This window comes from Gossypium hirsutum, chromosome A05 (assembly GCF_007990345.1).
Source record: "Gossypium hirsutum isolate 1008001.06 chromosome A05, Gossypium_hirsutum_v2.1, whole genome shotgun sequence".
Classification (NCBI taxonomy): domain Eukaryota; kingdom Viridiplantae; phylum Streptophyta; class Magnoliopsida; order Malvales; family Malvaceae; genus Gossypium; species Gossypium hirsutum.
Window position 1 is genome coordinate 42,682,966 of NC_053428.1, and position 22,741 is coordinate 42,705,706.

The 22,741-nt window shown below is 36.3% G+C and overlaps 1 pseudogene; it reads left to right on the top strand.

Annotated features, from left to right (window-relative positions):
• The first annotated feature begins 61 nt into the window (after positions 1-61).
• On the top strand, positions 62-13,549 carry LOC107945239 (uncharacterized; annotated as a pseudogene).
• The last annotated feature ends 9,192 nt before the right edge of the window (positions 13,550-22,741 follow it).

The window sequence follows — 22,741 nt, forward strand, 5'->3', positions numbered from 1 at the left end:
TTCCCACTTGAAGTTTTCTGCACTAAAACACCAAAACAGAAGTGACTTAAAGAAGATAAAAATGATGAAGCAAGTAATTTGTTCGACTGTCTTTCCTCTCCTTTGCATTCTTCTTCTTTTTCTTAGTGTTGAAGCACAGACGTGCAGCCCTAGTGGCAAGATCAAAGGGAAAACCCCTCCACCAGGGCAATGCAACCAGGAAAATGATTTTGATTGTTGCAAGGATGGCAAGTGGTACACAACATAAAAATGTTCACCCCCTGTATCAAGCCAAACGAAAGCAACACTGACGCTTAACAGCTTTGAGCGAGATGGAGACGGTGGTGCACCATCTGAATGTGACAACCAGTACCACTCCGATGATGACCCTGTGGTGGCACTTTCTACAAGGTGGTATAATAACGGGAAGAGATGTTTGAATTATATCAACATCCATGGCAATGGAAAATCTGTGAGGGCTAAAGTTGTGGATGAATGTGATTCTACTATGGGATGCGATTCGGACCATGATTATCACCCCCTTGCCCTAACAACATTGTTGATGCCTCGAAAGCAGTTTGGAAGGCTCTTGGAGTGCCTGAGAACAACTGGGGCGGGATGGATATCTACTGGACTGATACTGATTAATCACTTTATCCATATTTATATTTATAATGTATGTACTATACTAAAGATTTCTTGTGCGTCATTGTTAACATTTATGTTACTATTAATGTAAAATTTATATATATATATTATGTATTTTGAGCTGTAAATTATGGTTTAAATCTTCATTATTTGCTCTACCCTTACTTCATACTTGGATAAATTCTCAGTTAATTCTCGAAATCAAATGAGTGTTAGATTTGGTACGCATTTGATAGGGGTATAAACAAGGCACTTGTGCTCGCAAGTTATTCGAAAGAAATTCGAAATCGATTCAAGCGTGAGCAGCTTGAGTTATCAAGTTAGCCATGTTTGAGTACCTTATTACTTGATTTGAGCTGCTTGCGAGCTTGATCGAGCTTTTTATAATAATTCATTTTCAATATTTTTAATATTAAATTACTATGTTGTATACGAAACGGGTTCAAACTCAAGCTTGTATTTGTAAATGCTTTATCTAAGCAAGCTTAAATAGTTTGATTTTACCACAAGCCTAGTCGGAGCTTTTAGAATAGTATTCGACCAAATTGGAGCCATATTTCAAGCAATGAATTTTGAGTAGAGCTCGAGCTTGATGAATCTCAACAATCAAGGAGCATATATATATACATAAATCAATTGGCATATGGGTATAAAGTTCATTGTCTTTGTAACTGTTTCTCTTCCATGTTTTTGTAGGTCATGACTTGTGGGTAATATTCATCAATATTCTCATCCTATGTAAACTAGGTAACATGTTTCTGGTAAGAACTAACACTGCTAGTTCATGGTTGCCTTGATTTATCAAAAAATTTACCTTACTCGGATTTAGTCACCAGGGCCGGACATAGATATGCTTTTCTTTTTCAAGATTTTCATATATTTGAAAAGTTTTTGGAAGATTATATCTTAGTTATTTTATTCACACATGTACGTTGTATGTAAGATCTTAAAGAAAAACGATCAGTGGAGTTTTTATTTCACCAACACAGGGTTTTGGGTGAAGGGATTATAGTCCTAGATGTTGATGGATCAGCCTGCTTTCAAAAAACACCATGTGTGTCGACGAGCAGTCTCGATGATAATTCAAGAAAGCAACTGAATCAAATATTGAAAGCTGCTATGACCATTAACAAAGAATTTTTTTTTCTTCCTATTTTATAAAGACGGGGAAGAATCAACTAAGGAGAGAATTTACAAATGTGGAGGTTGAACTCTAAATAAACTAAAATCACCAATCAATCTACGTATCTAGTTTGTTACCAGTCAAAGCTCTTCGTCGTACAACTAAAACTACTCTAGATATTGTCCTCCCTTTGCTTCTTTTGTCCCTTTGCGGCCAAATTTGAAAAGTTCAAACAATAAAAATAAATTTAACAGTGACGGCAACTAAGTCGTTGTAGTATAGTGGTAAGTATTCCCGCCTGTCACCCGGGTGACCCGGGTTCGATCCCCGGCAACGGCGATCATGTCTTTTCGTTTTTTAATCTTTCTAGCTTTTGTTAGTGATGCAATCAGATAATCTACTTCCCTAAATGCTTATTTGGAGCCTTTTGGGACAGTAAAAAGCAAGATTGTTAAAGCTGCGGCACTCACGCTTAATTCAGAGTTTTACTTTTAAAATTTTATTTCATGTTTGAACTCTTTCAATTAAGTTTGTTTATGTTAAACTTCAATCACTGGTGTCTATTAAGCAAGCAACCCTATGCTTCAACAACACTTTGCATCAACAGCCTATGCTTCCACCCCTAGATAAAAAACCAAGTCTCTTATATCCTTTAATAAGAATTTTTCATCAAGTGATTTCACCAATACATCAATTTTCCATTGATCATCTCCTGTAATGACTATGGCTTCCACATACACTAGTAGATACGCTTTTTTCCCGTTAGTGTTCTTAATACAGAGAGCAATGTCGGCCGCTGATTGTTTGAACCCCAGTTATCCAACCTACTCTTTAAGCTTTTCAAACCATGCCTCTAGTGTCACGGGCCAAAGTGCAAAGCCCGTGACCATGCCGCAAGAAGCACCCCATGGAGGTCTATCGATTAGATGGGGGACATTCAGCCCACAAGAACTGGCCTGATTCAGAGAGCTACTAAAGAAGCCTATCAGATTAAAGCCTGGTTGGCCCAATGATGAAGACATGGCAACTTAGGCAATTTTGGTAACTAATCTTAGAAGATAGAATAGAATCATATCTTGTAAGATTAGATTAGATTTGATATGGTAAATCTTGTAAATCCCTAAAATCAAGGGATATAGTGAATCTCATCCGTCGATGTACATGTATCTTGACCGTCGGTTTTGGGGGAGCTCAACTATAAATAGAGAGCCTCCCCCTTATTTGGAAAGCATCCATTGTAACTTGAATTCTTAAGAGTAATAGAATTCTTGAGCATTTACTCAAACACTTTGTGTGCTTTCTTTCTTTAGCTTTCTGTTGTTCTCTTGTGGCTTCTTTTGGCACAATCGCTTCCGCTATATAAATTGGTGCCTTGGAGGAGTTCTAAAAGAATCCTCTCTTTTGGGAGTAAGGCTGACTTGGGCGAGTTTGGACGAACGGATCGCCTAAGGCCGCACGAATTGCGAGACGAAAGGTCTAGCCCCGTGACAAGTGGTATCCGAGCCAAGTTTTGAACCAAGTTATTCGAGTGGTTCGAAGGCACTATTGGGATGTCGAAAGAAGTCGTTGGTCAGAGTGAGCCAATGGAGACCCGTGGGAGGGCTAGAAAAGCCAGTCGCTCGAGGGAAATGCTGACAGCTTTGGAGAATCGAGTGGTCAATCTTGAGGAATCTGTAGGGAACGTGAAAGAGACGCTTGAATTGGTCGAGGGACGCACAGATGGGTTAGACTCAATGGAGGAGCAACTCAGAGATTTTGTGTTGGATTCTCTCGGTGCAAATAGGGAAAAGATAACGGAATTACTTGAGTCCACTGAGGTAAAGCTGGCAGAGAGGGATGAAGCTCTCGAGGATATGGTGCTAGCCATGCAGAAAGAAATGGAGGAGCTCACGATTTACAAAGCCGCTTTGAGTAATGGGATGTTGTCTTCAAGGCCGAAGCAACATGCAATGGATGTTCCCAAACTGGAGAAGTTTAAGGGTGCACGATCAGCGAGGGATGTGGACAACTTCTTGTGGGAAATGGAGCAATACTTCCGAGCGATGGGCATCGAGGATGATGGCATTAAGGTAAACACTGCTTCGATTTACTTTTCTGATGTTGCTCTCTTGTGGTGGCGATGTAGGTCCATGGATGAGAAACATGGAGGAACGGCTATTGGAACTTGGGAGGAGTTTCAAGGAGAGTTGAAGAAGCAGTTTTACCCTCAGTTTGCCGAGAAGGAGGCTCGAGCAAAGTTGCGTTGTCTCACGCAACAAGACACTGTTCGGGAGTATGTGCAGGCATTTAGCGAGTTGATGCTTCAAATCTCCGACTTGAGCGAGAAAGAAGCATTCTATTGGTTCGAGGATGGGTTAAAGCCGTGGGCAAAGCAGGAGTTGCGAAGGCAAGGAATCACCGAACTTACTGTAGCCATGGCCGAAGCAGAGTCCTTTGTTGAGCTTGATCCGGTGAGAGACAAGCTTGAGGCATCTAAGCCCAATGGAAGGGGCAATGGTGAGAGAAACCATGAAGAAGATGAAAGGGGACATAGCGATGGGGGCAACAGTACTGATAGCACAAGTGGCAACGGGAAACCACGAGATGCGAAGCGGGGATTAGACAACCCAAGGGACAAGAGGAAGAAGATGAAATGCTTCCTTTGTCAAGGACCACACATGGCGCGCAAATGTCCAAATAAAGTGATGATTTCGGCAAAGAATGATGAGCCGAAGGAGGAGGCGAAGCCTACCAAGGGAAACACATCGAAAGTCAATTCGATGGTGCTCATTCCTGGGAAGAGGAATGGAAATGGGTTGATGTTTGTGGACGTCAACATTGCGGGTCAGAAGCGAAGTGCTCTTATTGATACGGGAGCATCGGACTTGTTCATGTCGGAAAAGGCTGCGAAGAAGCTTGGTCTGTCGATTAGGAAATCGAATAAGAAGATCAAGGTAGCAACTTCTGAGAAAGCCCCAACTGTAGGAGTAGTTCGTGATGTGGAAATTCAAATCGACGAATGGAAGAGCAAGGAAGAATTCGAGGTAATCCAATTAAGTGATTACGATTTTGTGATTGGCTTAAACTTCTTTGTTAGCATTCAGGCAACTCTGCAACTAGGGGCCGGTCAAATCCATATTGCCACCGGTCCATCAACAAAGAGTATTGTGCCGGTGCATCGGGATGTGAAAGTTGGGACTAAGGTGTTATCGTTAATCCAACTAGTCGAAAATGTTTCGTATGGGAGAAACATTAAATCGGCAAAACGGAATGCTATGAAAGCCTCTTCAGAAGTGTTAGTGGCGCAAGGGACCGATATGAAGCCTGCGGGATCGACTGTGGAGCTGACACCTTTGGGAAAGGTGGGTTGTGCATCGGGCTTCAAGGGAAAAGGAGCGATGCAAGGACAGTCGAGACGAGTAAATGCTACGAGTAAGGTACATTGCAAACACTCTGATAGTGTTTTGAATTCTGACTTGTTGGCTTGGCAAGGTCGTAGGGGCCCTTTCAAAGTTCATAAGCGAGGAGGCCAAGGAACTGTGGGCGGTACGAAGCCGAGGTATAAGAATCGAGGGGATTCCAACAGAAACAAGTCAAAATTGGGGCAAGTTAAAACGGAGACTACTTGCCAACAGAATGTACCAACGAGTGGAACGGTTCAAGATAAGAGGCGACCGAAGTCGAGGCATAAGTTCCGAAGGAAGGGACAACCCGATTGCAAGACGAGTCGGGAAGAAGCCGAGGCAACGAGAAAGTTTCACAGTGAATCAAGTCAGTGTCATCCAGAAAACGCAACGAGGGCGTTGCGAGATTGGGTGGGGGAGAATGTCACGGGCCAAAGTGCAAAGCCCGTGACCATACCGCAAGAAGCGCCCCATGGAGGTCTATCGATTAGATGGGGGACATTCAGCCCACAAGAACTGGCCCGATTCAGAGAGCTACTAAAGAAGCCTATCAGATTAAAGCCTGGTTGGCCCAATGATGAAGACATGGCAACTTAGGCAATTTTGGTAACTAATCTTAGAAGATAGAATAGAATCATATCTTATAAGATTAGATTAGATTTGATATGGTAAATCTTGTAAATCCCTAAAATCAAGGGATATAGTGAATCTCATCCGTCGATGTACATGTATCTTGACCGTCGGTTTTGGGGGAGCTCAACTATAAATAGAGAGCCTCCCCCTCATTTGGAAAGCATCAATTGTAACTTGAATTCTTAAGAGTAATAGAATTCTTGAGCATTTACTCAAACACTTTGTGTGCTTTCTTTCTTTAGCTTTCTGTTGTTCTCTTGTGGCTTCTTTTGGCACAATCGCTTCCGCTATATAAATTGGTGCCTTGGAGGAGTTCTAAAAGAATCCTCTCTTTTGGGAGTAAGGCTGACTTGGGCGAGTTTGGACGAACGGATCGCCTAAGGCCGCACGGATTGCGAGACGAAAGGTCTAGCCCCGTGACACTAGGGCTTGCTTGAACCCACAAAAGGCCTTTTTCAGTTTATACACTAATTGATCTCCTCCAACAGTACAATGCTCAGAATCAGGAAGTTGTAACTAACATGTATACCTCTTCTATGAACTCCTTATTCAGAAACACACTGGGAATATCTAATTGTCTCAACTTTCATTTGTTGGTTAATTGAAAGTGTAAGAATGATCCTCACTATATTGTCTTTAATTTTTGGATTGTCAGTTTCCTTGAAGTTATGTCCAACAATCTAGGACTACCCTTTTGCGACCAGTCTAGCTTTATACCTTGCTGAACCTACATGTCTTTTGACTTTGAACATGCATTTACATCCCACTGGCTTGTGACCCCTTGGAAATTTAAACAAGCTTCATGTATCTTGTTTTATTATTGCATACAATTCAACTTCTACTACATTCTTCCATTAAGGTTGACTAGCAGCTTCAACAAAGTCTCAGGGCTCATCTAGTGAAAGGTTTACAAAACACGCTTAGTGCTTATAAATACCAGCCTTTGCACAAATAAGCATAGGATGAATATTCATTATTGTAGGAAGAGGTCTAGGAAATATAGAATTTTGTGCAACGTCAATTGGCTCTTGTAGTGAGCAATTGAGGGGGTATGGAAATTTATTAATTGGAGTGATACTAATTAATCACTTTATCTATATAAATATTTATAATGTCTGTATTAGACTAAAGAATTTTTTGCGCATCTTAGTTAAAGTTTATGTTACTATTCATGTATTTTGAGTCATAATCTTCATTGTTAGCTCTATTCTTACTTCTTATTCAGAGAAATTCTTAGTACTCGAATTTAGATGAGTGTTGTATTTGGTTTGTTTAATAGAGGTGTAAATGATGTATGTGTGCTCGAAAGTTGCTTAAGTTAAATTCAAAAAGAAAATTCAACTTCGATTAAGGCATTGTCGAGCCAAGCTCAAGCTTGAGCAGCTTGAATTATTAAATAAACTAGGTTTCTTTAGGGTTAAGGTACCAAGAGGTCCCTGTATTATAGTGTCTGGATCAACTTAGCCCCTCTATTTTTAAATGAGTTAGTTTGGTGCCTATAGAATTAAAAAGAATCAAATAGGATCAAATTGTACCAAAATTAACAATCATGGTATAAAAAATGTCTTGAATTTTTTTTCTTTTCCAAACAAAAGATTTTATTTACAAGACCATAAAAACTTTAAAAATAACAACTTTGTTAAATAGTGAACAATATCTTTCAAACAGTAAATGTTAAGTCTTTTTCAATTTGACCTTATATTATTCTTTTTAACAGAACATAGACTAAATTAATCCAATTAATAATAGAGGAACAGATTTCATCTTAACTATCTCTCAGTTACACTCACTATTTCTTTAGTCATGATTTGTTTCAATATTGTTAAACCAAGCTCAAGATTGAGTAGCTTGAGTTATCAAGCGAGCTAGGTTTGAGTACCTTAATACTTGTTCTGAACAGCTCGAGAGCTTAATCAAATTTTTAATTGATAATAGTATTTTTAATTTTAGATTACTACTTTACCTTTAATACACTTGAAACTTAAATTTCAATTTTTTTTAGCAAAGTACAAAAAATTTGTATATGGGAATGAGTTTGAATTGAAGCTAAAATATGCAAATCGGGTGAACAATGTGACAGTCTAAATTAGACCCTAGTTGGAATGTAGTTTCGGGGCCATAAGACCGAGTCCCAAGAATTTATTTAAAATTTAGTTGCATGTCCTCTATGTGTATTAGTGCATGTGTGAAAATTTGATGATTTAATTTAGACTTATGAATGTGAATTTCGTGTGATTGACTTAGTTGAGAACTTAAGAAAATATGATAGGGGAATGTGTAAGGACCAAATAATAACAAAGTGAGGGATCTTGGGTTTGCATGTCAAATTGCCAAAAAAACCCAAGTAGTGGCCGGCCATGCCATGATGCCCATCCCTTAGGTTGAATTTCAATGCAATTATTTATTAGTTAACAATTAAAATAAATAAAAGAAAGGAATTAAAAAGGAAAAGATGAACAAAATGAGGAGGGAAGAAGGAGTGTTCATGTTTTCTTTCTTTTGCAATTGCCGTAACTAGAGGAAGAGGAAGAAGGAAGATTCGGCCAAGGTGGTCCTCTAGATTAAGGTATGTTCAAGGTTATTTTTGGAAGTATATACAACCTTTGGGTGATGAGTCTAAATTCTATCTATCTCATGGTTGAATTTGGGGTTGTTGGAGAGTTAGGATTCGGCTAAGGAGCTTAAAAATTTTAGTTGATACCTTGATGCTATTAGCATGCTAGTTATATGGATGTGTTAAGTTGCTTGTTATGCTAGCATGAAAGTTGAAATTGTTAAGCTATTTTGTTGGAGGTGCCGAATTTAGGACTAAGAAGAGAATGAGTATTCGGCTAACATAGTGGAAAGGTGGGTGTTGCCGATTGTTAGATTTAGACTATGGGAGTGGCTATAATGGGCATTAAGATGTGGAACTTAAGAAATGTAGTTATATGTGGATGTACATGATGTTACAAATAGATGTGAAAATATGCTAGATTAGGAAAATTCGATCAAGTGTTCATGAGATGAAATTAGGTGTTTAAATGATGTTATAGTTGACATTGTACATATATACATACATTCGGCCATCTAATTGAGTATGAAGGTGGTGTTAAATCTAATTGTGATGCCCATTCGGAAGTATATATACATATATATATACATAAGTATGCCCATTCGTGATGTTACCTTTAATTATGTGTATAATCGACTAAATGGGTAATTAGTGAGGATGGTTGCCGAATATACAAACATACATATGCATGTGTAATTGAATTATGAATGTTTAGCAAGATGGTTAAACTAGTTGATTTATTGATTAAGCTCAAGGAGTTAAAGGAGGAGAATCAAGCAAAGGCAAAGAAAAGATCATCGAGTAGCCGAGTTGGAACCGTCTTACCCAACACAAGGTAAGTCATTAAGCATATATTTGGTATTGATTTAAATAGTCATAATGTCTATGTAATTATGTCGAATGAAATGATAAATATATATATACACGTATGCATGGGGTGATGAAAGTATTGAATGAAAAAGAAAAGAGGTGAGGTGTATTGAGATGTAGATTTCGGCACTAAGTGTGCGGGTATAAACAATTATGATCATGAGATTGGCACTAAGTGTGCGGGTTTAAATTGCATAGCACTAAGTGTGCAAGTTTGATTATATAGCACTAAGTGTGCGAGTTTGATTATGTAAGCACTAAGTGTGCGAGTTTGATTATATAACACTAAGTGTGCGGACTTACTATATGTTTTTGAAGCACTATTGACACTAAGTGTACGACCTTATTGAGTTGGTCACGGACAGCGGACGAGTAAGTGTCTTGAGTTCATGGCTAATAGACGTTATGTTTATATTTGGAATTCTTGCTTGATAAGTTTTGAACCTATGTGATAATTATACTTGAAGTGACGTACATGAGATTCATCATGGAATAGAGGGAATGTTATTTAGTTGCATGAATGTAACGAGAATGAAAGCATCCATGGAAAATGCCTCAAATACCATGTTGAGTAGCATATGAAAAATTGATGTAGTACTTTGTATGATATTGAGCCGAAAGGTCTAAGGAACCATGGCATAGTTGGTATGGGTGGAGAGAATTAACCCCTTTTCACTTGTTTTCTCATGTGATAATTTATTAATGGATGATTGTGTAATGCTTATGACTTACTGAGTTATATACTCACTCGGTGTTTGCTTGTCACCTACTTTAGGTTTCTTGGACTCGTCTTTTTGCGTGCTTGGGACCGTCATCGAAGTCATCACACCAGCTAGCAAGTTTTGGTACTTTCTTCTTAGTCGGTCTAGGAGAACATTTCGGCATGTATAGGCTATTATGTTGTGTTTGAACTTTGGTATGTAAACTTTCAGCCATGCGAAAATGGCATAAATGTTAATTTGGACTTTGGGTCCTATGATATTTAGTTATAAATCTTAGTAAATGGGTTTTATAATGTGGTCATGACTGATATTGGGCCAATTCGGTTTTGGTTGAATAATAGTTGAGGCCTATTCGATTTTTATGCCATATGTCATGGTTGATTATTTTTGCTACTAAAATTCATGATATGGAAATAGTGTAGTAGGGAGATGTTTGACAATGATTAGCCTTTGGCATGGCTAGTCATGATCATAATTGGTGATAGGTATGATGAATCACTCGTTAGACCAAGGAAAATCACGAAATAGGCATAGTCTGCTTTAGTAACAGATGCTGACAGAGCAGTGTTGTGAGATTGAAAAATAACTAAAAATAGTAGAAATGAAATTAAATAATGAATAAATTAGGTAATCGAAGCTTGATGAGTCTATTTTCATATGGAAGAAACGAAACGACCATATGAACTTTATGTTAGGAGATAATTAAATTCTTGTGAAACAGTGCCAGAGTGATTTCTGGATCCCCTGTTATGACTTAGAAAATTCACCGTAAATTTTATCGAGATAATTATAGGTCGTGCCTTATATTTACAGATTCATTATCGAGTCTAGTTTCATTAGAGACAAACGGCATAAGTATTGAAGCTCTGTAAAGGGAGATATCTAAGTTGTAATGCACAAAGGTCAGAGTAGTCGAACCCAGGAACAGGGACGACTTTAACTAATAAACTGTACCAATTGGCCCTACCAAAAATTCTACAAAAATTCTAACATATAGATATATGAGTCTAGTTCCGGGAAAATTTATGGAATTGGATTTCAAGTTTTAGAACTCAAGATATGATTTTTAAACTGACTAGTACGCAGATTGGCAGCTTGTCTGGGAAATTTTTAATAAGTGGTTTGAAGTCTGTTAACACCTCGTGTTCGACTCCGGCGACTGTCTCGGGTTCGGGGTGTTACAAACAAGCTTACTTCAATAAAGCTTAAATAGAGCTTAAGCTTCTAAAATAATATTTGATTGAGCAAGAGTTGAGTTTCGAACAGCAAATGTCAAGTAGAGCTTGCGATTCTCATTGTTTGAGTACGGCCCTAGTGTTTCACTCTTATATATTCAATATTTCTTTTTGTTTTTTTCAAGAATTTTAAGGATCAGATCATCATATGGATCAACACAGTCCATAATTATTGTTTGTAATCAAATGGTCAAGTTTCAACTCACTAAATTACAGTTAAACAAGAAAACTCAAATCGTACTTGGAGTATACTATAGGGGTGGTGACAACATTATTGGCGGAAATCTTATTCTGAGACTAGGGTTTGCCACCCTTTGCTATTAACTTGGGTTTGTTAGGCCTCATCATGTATTGGGCTAATTATATGTGCTATCTGATCTTTAAACCAACTTATATTATTTATTCAAACTTAATAAATAAATAAATATGTGGTTTATAAAATATTGAATGATTTCATTTTGATTTAGCCTCCTCGTTTAATGATGAGATATAAGACGATGTACACTTTCATCGTCAGGACAATTTTTGCTTGCTTCCCAAGCAAGTTTCTATTGTACATGTAGTGCTAGGGTTTTACTCCAATTAAAAAATTGGTACGCATGACCGAGTATACGGCAAGCATGCTAACATTGATATTTCCCCTGCCACCATTTGTGAGTACTATAGTGTACCGCGCTATGGAAGAGACAATTTCATCCTACTAAAAAGGCTTAAAATAAAAAATGGTCCCCAAACTATAGCGCTTTTTCAATTTATGTACTTAAAACTTTTCCTTTTTTGTTAGAAGTGCTACTTGAACTTTCATTATGTTGACACTATTGGTCCTTCCGTGGATTGTCGTTTGAAATAATTGTCTGAGTTAACAAGAGCCTTACAATGATGTTTAAGTATGGAATTCTTTTTTACAAAAAAAGTATTTTATTTTTATTTAACGTTTTAAAATGATTTTATTTTAATTTTAAAGAAAATATATTTTAATGTTTATACTATAGTATTGTATAGTATTATAAATTAAATTTTTATATGAAATAAATTATATAATATATTATAGAACTAAAAATTGAATTGGGTTTCTCGTCCATAAATTATTGAGTCAAATTTTTTACCCAAATCTAATTTTGGTGCTTAATATTTTTATATGCACATTTCCAAATTACGGACAAAATTTCAAATTTTGGTCTGGCAATTAAAACAATATTATATGCTGCTGCTTTTAACTACGAGAGTTAATTTGTCAAGGTTTATATACTTATTGCTCCTCCTTTGGATCTTTCACCTTGGTTCTTTCCTGTGAACGGAATTTAAGACAGAAATTCTAACACTACTATTGAGACTGGATACCGGGAATATGATTTTTATGTGTATATATTTAAAGATATTTTAAAGAAGTATACGTGTAATATATGTATAGAAAATAATTTTCATTGCAAAAATTTTATGGAAAATGTAAAGCTAAGTGTAACCATCTTCAAATCCATCCAATTTAGGCATCAGCCAGTAAAATGATTTGTTGACAAGTATAATCTAAAGCCCCTTCAATCTTCACCAACAAATAGCTGCCATAAGATATTTAAGAAAAATAAACTAAAAGTGAACCAACCCTGCAGGAACCTCCCACATAGATACTTCTGAATGATACATATATTACAAAATTTGGGTAAATGATAAAATACAATTTTATCAGCTTAATTGTAAGTCTTCAGTCCATCATAAATTTTCATAGTGAAAGACCAATATTTTAAATTACTCATTGCTAAGATCTCGATATATTGCTTTTCCCACTTGAAGTTTTCTGCACTAAAACACCAAAACAGAAGTGACTTAAAGAAGACAAAAATGATGAAGCAAGTAATTTGTTCGACTCTCTTTCCTCTCCTTTGCATTCTTCTTCTTTTTCTAAGTGTTGAAGCACAGACGTGCAGCCCTAGTGGCAAGATCAAAGGGAAAACCCCTCCACCAGGGCAATGCAACCAGGAAAATGATTCTGATTATTGCAAGGATGGCAAGTGGTACACGACATACAAATGTTCGCCCCCTGTATCAAGCCAAACAAAAGCAACACTGACGCTTAACAGCTTTGAGCGAGATGGAGACGGTGGTGCACCATCTGAATGTGACAACCAGTACCACTCCGATGATGACCCTGTGGTGGCACTTTCTACAGGGTGGTATAATAACGGGAAGAGGTGTTTGAATTATATCAACATCCATGGCAATGGAAAATCTGTGAGGGCTAAAGTTGTGGATGAATGTGATTCTACTATGGGATGCGATTCGGACCATGATTATCAGCCCCCTTGCCCTAACAACATTGTTGATGCCTCGAAGCAGTTTGGAAGGCTCTTGGAGTGCCTGAGAACGATTGGGGCGGGATGTATATCTACTGGTCTGATACTGATTAATCACTTTATCCATATTTATATTTATAATGTATGTACTAGACTAAAGATTTCTTGTGCGTCATTGTTAACATTTATGTTACTATTAATGTAAAATTTATATATATTATGTATTTTGAGCTGTAAATTATGGTTTAAATCTTCATTATTTGCTCTATCCTTACTTCATACTTGGAGAAATTCTTAGTTAATTCTCGAAATCAAATGAGTGTTAGATTTGGTACGCATTTGATAGGGGTATAAACAAGGCACTTGTGCTCGCAAGTTATTTGAAAGAAATTCGAAATCGATTCAAGCATGAGCAGCAACATTCTAGATCTTCATTATCATGACCCATCGTTGAGTTTCCTATGGGTTGCATCATCAATTGTGTGGGAAAGATAGAAGGGCCTTTGGGACTGTGAAGATGACTATGGTCAAATTTTATTTTCGTGGTTCCATCTCTCTTGGATATATCTGACTTTTAGTAGACTGGATGGGTTGACTATGTTCGTAGAGTTGTTCATAGTTGGTTACCCACTTTTCTGGGAGAAGTTTGATAAGTTCCTTTTTGGGAATTTGTCTAGGAACATGAACACAATGAGGTTGATCATTGGTGTTGACAGTGATTAAAAGAGAGTCTTCTGTACCATGTCGTGAGAGATTAAAAGCATGGTTTTGAACTCTGTAAACAATTTGATAATGCAAGGTAGCCACTATTGCATATGGCACTTAAGGTACTCCAACAATCTGAATTTAAACTTTAAGAGCTATGAGAAGATTTGGATCTGCTAGTGCCATAGTAAAATTTGGGAAAAGAGTGACCATGACAAGACCAGAGTTCAAAGTGGCTTCAATAGCAATAATGTAGGCATGCTGGTATTCCAAATATTTGGAATCTAGCAGAGCAATTCTTATTACAACAGGTTTGCCTCCTACACCGTGGTAGTTAGTGCGAAATAGATTACTCCAAAATGGATATCGGAGTAGCCTACTTGCATCTATTCTCTAGGAAATTCTGATAGAATTTTAAAAGTAACAAACTATTCTGAAGCGAAGGGAGAGATGGGATAACTATCAAATCTAGAGGCTTGGATATATTCTTTTACTTATTTAAAAGTGTTTTGGATCAAGGTTTTTATAGACCTAATAGGATTAAAATGAGCCTTTTTGTAAGTAGAATAAGGATTTACAGTAGGAAAATCTGTAGATTGAACCTTATCCTCTTCCTTAAGATAGTCTATTTTGTACAAAGAAGAGATTTTCTTTGCAGAACGTGACTTTAAGGGAATACTAGGCATTGACAAAGAAGTTGAAGAAGTAGAAGGTCGTGGCAATATTTTCTCAACCATAATTAAAAGGATTTCTCTCCAGATTATCCTTTCTAAACAAGATGAAAATTATGAGTTTTGAGAAAAGCTAGCTTTGATACAAATAGGGGAGAGAATGTAGGATGGGATTCAAGACTTAAGATTTGTAGTAGGTATGCTATGCCAAAATCACAGACCATTCTTCTTCTTGGTCATTTAAACAAGCATTGCATTTTAGCTACAAACCCTTAAATCAAGAAACTTTCTTAATTCTCTACTATATTGATACCTTTGATCAGAGTTTAATATTTCCAATGTGCAGGATCCATGTGTATGGCAAGCACAGAACATACTTTATATGAACTCATAATTAACTCATAACCTCAATCTTGTATAGAAGGAAATCTAGAGAGAGAATAGGGAATTTAGAAAGCTATAGATAGAAAAGACACTAATATTTTATTGATCTAACTTGATCTGCCTTCACAAGAGGATATAGCTTTCCTTATATAAATGGAGAGACCTTCCAAACAGTCATACACAAACAAACTTATGGTATAGATATTTTACATAAAGCAAACAGTACACAAACATCTTTATTTAAAGTAAACAGTAAAAGTAATATTCTCTTCTTTAATCATATTCGGTGGACTCATCTGATGTGAGATTAAGATCAATGATACGATTCTACTTTTCTTGCTTTTTCTAATAGATTTCTAGTTAGAGAACATCATAATGTGCATCATGATCAAAATCTTTATCCTTATCTTCATGTTGTGGCTGAGAATCTTGGATCCTTATCTTGTTAAGATTGATTTGGCTACAGTACCAAGGATAATCTTGAGACCATTCTGTTGGATCTGGATGCTCTCATGATATTCTTGAATAACCTTTAAAATTTCTTCATGATAAGGTTTATGCTGAATTGGCCAAGTATCCTAAGGAGTAGTGACTTCTGAAGGAGGCCATATTTCAAATGGAGTGACTTTGTTAAGCTAGTAAAGAAACTTTTGAATATTTCTATAATGACTATCAGAATTTCGAATATTATCGGGAAAACTCTGTAAATCCAAGCAGTAGGAAAAGATCCTAGTTGAGTTGATCTTTCACATTGCATGAAATATTGAGGTTTGTAGAAGATAATTATCATGTAAAACCCTAATGTTTCATGGTAAGACTAGTTTATCATATTCAAAAATTATGGTAAAGGATAAAACTAGCTTTAAAAAGTAAAGAAATTTTGATGCGATAGCTTTTGTCAAATAGTAAAGAAGATCAAGAACAAAGAACTGAATGGCAATATGGTAAAGATGAGTGATATACCGTAAAAAGCATTTTAACTCTTTTGGTTGTTCAACAAATTCGAACCTTATTGGGTGAAAAAATGGATATTCTAGATGTACGCCCCAAGGTTTGAGAATAAGACATCCAAAATTCTTAAAGACTTGAAATTGATATTCAAACATCATCTCTTTCGTCTTTTGATGGAAGGTTTTTTAAGAAACAAGGTTCATAACTTATTTTAGGAATTCTAGGTTGAGGTTGGAGGTGATTGGGTAAGGAGTAGGTAAAGTTGAAGATGATAAGGATGGCCTATACATCATTATAAGCTTGGGCTAACTAGATGAGGTTCTGTTGAAAACAAAAGTTTTAGTCTTTGGCCTAAAATAGAAATCAGCAATAATTTTTTCTTTTCCTTTGATATGTTTACTATCAAAAGAGAATTTGGAAAGCCATTTAGCCCACCTAAGGAGTTGAGGGTGTGGGACTGTCTTTTGTTTAAACTTGAACATTTGAGGGAAAGAAGACATGTCCATTTCAACAAGGAAATGATATCCTGCAAGATGAAATTCAAACTTTGAGATACCTTTTTTAACTGCAAAAATTTCCTTGAAAGTGGAATGGTAATGGATTTCAGCTTCAAAAAATCTTCCACTTTTGAATCTACAAAGGTGTCTTTTTCCTTGTTTTTCTTCAAATAATATTGCACTTCAATATTTGTCACTGGCATCTATCTATAGAATTCATTTTCCATCAAAGGGAATTTGGAGTGGAGGGAAATTCTGCAACATCACTTTCAGGCATTGTACAGCTCTTGTTTGAGGGGATGACCATGTTGGAGGTTCCTTCTTAAGAATTTTTTTTAAAGGGTTAATATACTTAGAAACCTTGGGAATAAAGTCTCTAAGATAATTAACAATCCCTAAGAATTGTTGGACTTATTTTTTAGATAGGATTTCATATGGGAACTTAAGAAGTTCTTGTGCAATATGTGGTCCTGAAGAGTGCTATCCATCATTCAGCATTATTCCCAGAAATTCAATTTATGTTTTATTGATTTGCATCTTCTTTTCTGAAAGCATTATCCAATGTTTTAGAATGAGGAATTTAAACTTGTCAAAAAGCTGAGCATGAAATTCTTCATCTGAAGTATAAACCAGGATGTCATCAATATAGATCAATGCATTTTCCATGAGAGCTTGGGAAATCTTTATCATCGTCTTTTGGAATAATGAAGGAGCATTTTTTAATCCAAATGGCATGACTTTCCACTGGAAGTGCTTGTTAGGAATACAAAACCCCGTTTTAGCTCTATCATCTGGGTGGATTCCTAATTGCCAAAATCCTTCTTTAAGGTTGAATTTTGATAATACTCTCGCTTTAGCCAGACTGGAGAAAAGAGAATTTCTGTTGGGCAATAGAAATTTGTCATCTTAAAGGAAATGGTTAAGACGTTCGTAATTAATATACAATCTTAACTTTCCTCTAATTTGCTCAGATCTTTTATTTACATAAAAAGCTTCACATGCCCATTGAGAATTTGATGGCTCAATCAGATACTGTTGTTGGAGCTCTTTGCATTCTTGTTTTACTAACAACAAATGGTCTGGATTCATACCTATATAACTGGCTTTTGTTGGGTTTATGTCTTCATTTTTCTGAAATGGAAGGGTAATAGAGAATTCAGAATTTTTCCATAAAGGATTTGGACATTTGAGCAGGAATTTTGAATGAGAGTCTACACAAGATTTTTCTTTTTGCTTTTGGACAATTTGAAGGATTTTTTGTAACTGGATAGAGAAAATTTTGGGTATGAAGACAAAAGGTTGAAACAAATTTTTGAAATGTACTCCATCAAGAAGGATTCTTAAGTGTTGGGCTTTTGTGTAGAGTTCAAAAGCTACTACAATATCTTTTCCTAGGAGTTTTGAACCCAACATTGTAGTTCTAACAAAACAGCCTGGAAAGAACTAAATAGTAATGGGCTTACTAATCAAGTGGGTAGCAAAAGAATGATTTGCAGCAGAATTAAAATACCTGACATGTGGTTTCCACCACTCTGTAGGTAAAACATCTAGTTCATGATGGTTTTAACTGCTCCAGTATCTATAAAATCAATTATAGTAATGGGCTCACTATATTTGTCTAAATAGATTTTAACAGGAATATGGGGAACTAGTATCATATTGTCATGGCCTTTTTGGCTTGGACTTGTAACATATAAACATTCGAATATTCTGATTTTGAATCTAGAGCTTCATCAGAATATGAAGGAATAGCACAAATAGTCCTTTCTGATGGTTCATCTTCAATGGAACAAATAGACTCTATATCATCTTCTTTTTATCTTTATTCCTGATTTTTGAATCAGTTGTACAATCTTTTTTGCCCTCTCCTTTTTGGGTAGTCTCCTGAATAATGCCCCTTTTGCTTGCAGATGTAGCAGCGATCAGACTTCTTTGATTCTCACTTCTTTCTAAGATATCTCCATTGTGGCTTTCTCTTTTTACTCCATCTTGAAGAAGTTATGTTCGTTGAAAAAGAATATTTTCTAAAATTTTTCTTTTACTTAGAATGACAAACACAAGATTTTTCTTTAGGGCATTTATATTTCAAATAGGATTCATCGCATGCACAATCAATTCTCTTGTCACCATGGAGATAATCTTTGAATATTTTTCTCCTATTGCAAATGTCTTCTAAGGTAATAAAAACTTATTGTTGGATTTCTCCAACTGTTAACTGAAGAATATCTCTATTTTGCCTTTGGAGTGCTTGATTAACTGCAACTTGAAGAGAATCAGGAAGAGATGAAAGAATTACTGGCTTCAGATTTGAATTGAAACCTAAAGCACAAAATAATTTGGTCATTATTTTAAAATGCTTTGCTAGATCTCTTTTTCCATATGAGCAACATTTTCTTTTGTAAAACTCTCGTCTTTTGAAAGTTAAAAGATATCTAGATTGCCCACAAAATGATGATGAATAATTTGTATTGGTTGAACAAGATCATGAAGAACCAAAAATTGCATTTGATCTTGTTGGCTAATTGAATTTCACTAATCTCGCAACATTCCAGTAAACCTGGATACAAATTTCATAAGGATATTGTAATTGCTTTCTTCAGTCAGTTTGCGAGTCTCAAGCCAGGAATGAAATTCTTCAATTCTTTTTGGCCATTTTTTTTGTGGAATATCATTAAGAGTAAAAGTGGTTCTACCAATAGAAGTTTTTTGTGTAGGACAATATTGTGATAAAGATGATTCTGGTGCATCTTCTATTTCTTCGTCATTTGATTGTTTCGACAAAAGATAACAATAAAGCTATTAGGACTTCTTTGGGCTTCTCAATGGGTGAAAATAATAGGCCTCGATAAATGGGACAAAAAATAAAGGGAAGTTGGCAGTTAGTGTTGGGCCTAAGGAAAAGGTGTTGGTTGGAATAAAATAAGGAGTTAATAATCTAAAACAAGAAGGCATACAAATCAATGAACCACGTCAGGAATTTAAGCGAAAGAAAGTTGGGATGGGGATAACGTTTCAAGGGTTGAGTGAATACAAGGAAAGTTTGAGTGGGAAAAATAAGCATAGGGCAGTGGTAGTCGAAGAAAATCAAAATCTAAACATCGTGGTGGTTGAAAGGGAAAGGGGCGGTGGTAGCTTAGACCTGAAATTTCTCTATTGTGGTTTAACATCTTTTATACCTCCTAGATCATCTAGCGTCAAATAGGGTAAGTCTTGTAATCAAAACCACATTACATTATGGAACAAAGAGAACGAAGGAGTTATGGTGTCGATGGTGGAATTAGTAGATGACATTTCAAAGAAAATTGATTCGTTTGTGGGCTTGATAAAAGATGGCATTAATGACAACATGGAGCTTCAAGAGGAGTAAGGAAATGACCTTATTAACCAGGTTCAATGTCAAAATTGTTTGTTTGGGTTTTCATTTCTTTGTCTTCTTTTGGATGAGTCCAAAATTATTAGAATGGAACTATCAAGGTTGTATGCATACTTGTTTTAATTGCATTTTGAAGGAGTATATCTATGAGTTTAATATAGATGTGGTTGTGTTATTAGAAACTAATCAGCGGGTTGAGAGTGGAGTCTATTATTATGAATTTGGGTTTTGACTACTTTCACAGGGTGGAAGCGAGAGGTTTTGTAGAAGGCATTTGGGTTATGTGGAAGAACACAATGTCAATTAATATTCAATTGTGTCATTTTCAATACATTCACTTGTCTATGAATAGGGTACAACAGGATGAAGTTTTTCATTGGACTGTAGTTTATGGGAGCCTGGATGCAAAGAAAAGGGAGTTATTATGGGATTCATTAAATCAAATGGCAGGGCTGATAAAGAAGTTGTGGTTATTGGCAAGTGATTGAAATGCAATTCTTGGTGCTAAAGACTACAAATGACTGAATGAGGGAAGAAAACATGGATTTCAGAGATTTAATGCCTTTTTGTTAAATCATGACTTGTACGATTTGGGGTTCACAGGTCCAAAATTTACATGGAACAGGGGGCTGATGTTTGAACGACTTGATCATGGTATAGGTAATATGGAATGGATTAAAGAGTATCCAAATTATGTTATTCGACATCTACACTGTTTAAAATATGACCATCATCCATTACTTATTTCACTTAAAAGGGAAGAGAAGATAAAAGGCTTGCGACCATTTCGTTTCTTTATTGGGTGGTTGAGTCATAGTTCATTTCCTGAGTTAGTTAAAGAGAACTGGATTTTTAATGGAACTATGAAGGAAACAATTGATAATTTCACTAATGAGGCAAAGAAATGGAATTCCAATACATTCAGCAATTTGAGTAAGAGAAAAAAGGAGACAATTGCTAGAATAAAAGGGGTGCAGTGGTCTCTTGAAGAGAAATAAACGAGAAACATGAGGAAATTAGAGTTTCGGCTAAAACAAGAGGTGGAAATGATCTTAGATTTGGAAGAACTATTATGGAAGCAGAAGTCTCGTTGTAATTGGATTACTAAAGAAGATAGGAACAATAAATACTTCTATAGTCAAACAAAGAAGCGGAGGTGAACTAATAGGATTAAGGCACTAAAATTGACTAATGAGGAATGGAGTTTTCAGGAGGAAGTTTTGAATGTTGAGGCTGCCAGTTTTTTCAAAAACCTTTATACTAATGATTGGCCAGTAAAAGGTAAACTCTTATATGCCAACTTTTTTCCGCTTCTAATAAAAAATGAGTTGCAAAGTCTATTGAAGTTGGATTGCATGCAGCACTTGCAGCACCAAGGTGCAAAGAAGCAACCCGAGCCATGCAGGTGCTACTAAAGTTGATGCTGCTGTTCAAATTCATTTTATGCTGTTACTTCAATCAGTATTTTGTAATTTAGTTTATTTTGAACTAAGTTGGTAGTATGTTTAATGTAATTAGGTGAAGATTGAGCTGATAAAACAGTTTTGTAAAGTGTACAAGTTATGTTTTTTTAACAAGTTTCAATGTAACTTAGTGGTGTTATGTAAATGTTTAGGTGAAATTTAACTTGTTTTGACCAGCTAAATGTCTGGTATATGTATTTTCTTTGTACCTTCATTCAAGTAAAATGAAATTATCATTATTCTTCTTCATTTTTCTGGATTACTTAAGCATTTTCTTGTTCAAAAGTCTTAGCTGGTTTTGTTTGTTTGCTCAGCAAGTCTCGAGCCTTGAAGCTCAATTTTTTGTTGACTTCTTTCATCTTTCATTCTTAGTTCCAACAATTGGTATCTAGAGCTCATTTCTTAGTGGACCTGTCAGTTTTTCAATCCTTAAAACCATGTCTTCATCAGGTTTCTCTCCTGCTACACCACCAGTCTTCAATGGTGAAGGCTACCACATTTGGGTAGTAAAAATGAAGACCTACCTATAGGCATTTGACTTATGGGAGGTTTTCAACTGGGATGTTGAACCAGCACCTCTAAGAGCCAATCACACAGTGGCTCAAATCAGGTAGCACATAGATGAAAAAAACCAAAAGACAGAAGGTCATGTCTTGTATTCAAAACAGTGTGTCTGATGTGATTTTCACAAGAATCATAGCTTGTGAGTCACCAAAGCAGGCTTAGGATAGGCTAAAGGAGGAGTTCCAAGAGACTGAAAGAACAAGACAGCAACAACTACTAAATTTAAGGAGGGACTTTAAAATTTTAAAGATGAAGGAGGAAGAAACAGTGAAGCAATACTCAGACAGAATTATGGCTATAGTGAACAACATCAGATTGCTTGGGGACCAGTTTAGTGAAGTAAGAATAGTAGAAAAGGTCATTGCAACCTTACCTCAGAGATATGAAGCCAAAATCTCTTCCCTTAAAGACTCGTGAGATCTGTCTAGCATCTCTTTGGCTGAGCTGATCAATGCTCTCTATACTCAAGAGCAAAGTATAGTTGGTAGATAGGAGAAGCATCAAGAAGGTATCTTTCAAGCCAAGAGCAGACCTACCTCGAACTCCTGTGGCTACAAAGGGAAGAAATCCTGGTCTGACAAGCCTAAAAGAGATGAAGCAAGAAGAAGATATCCACCTTGCCCATACTGCAAAAGGCTTAGGCAGAAAATTATTGGCTCAGGCCTGATGTACAGTGCAAAGTTTGCAAAAAGATGGGC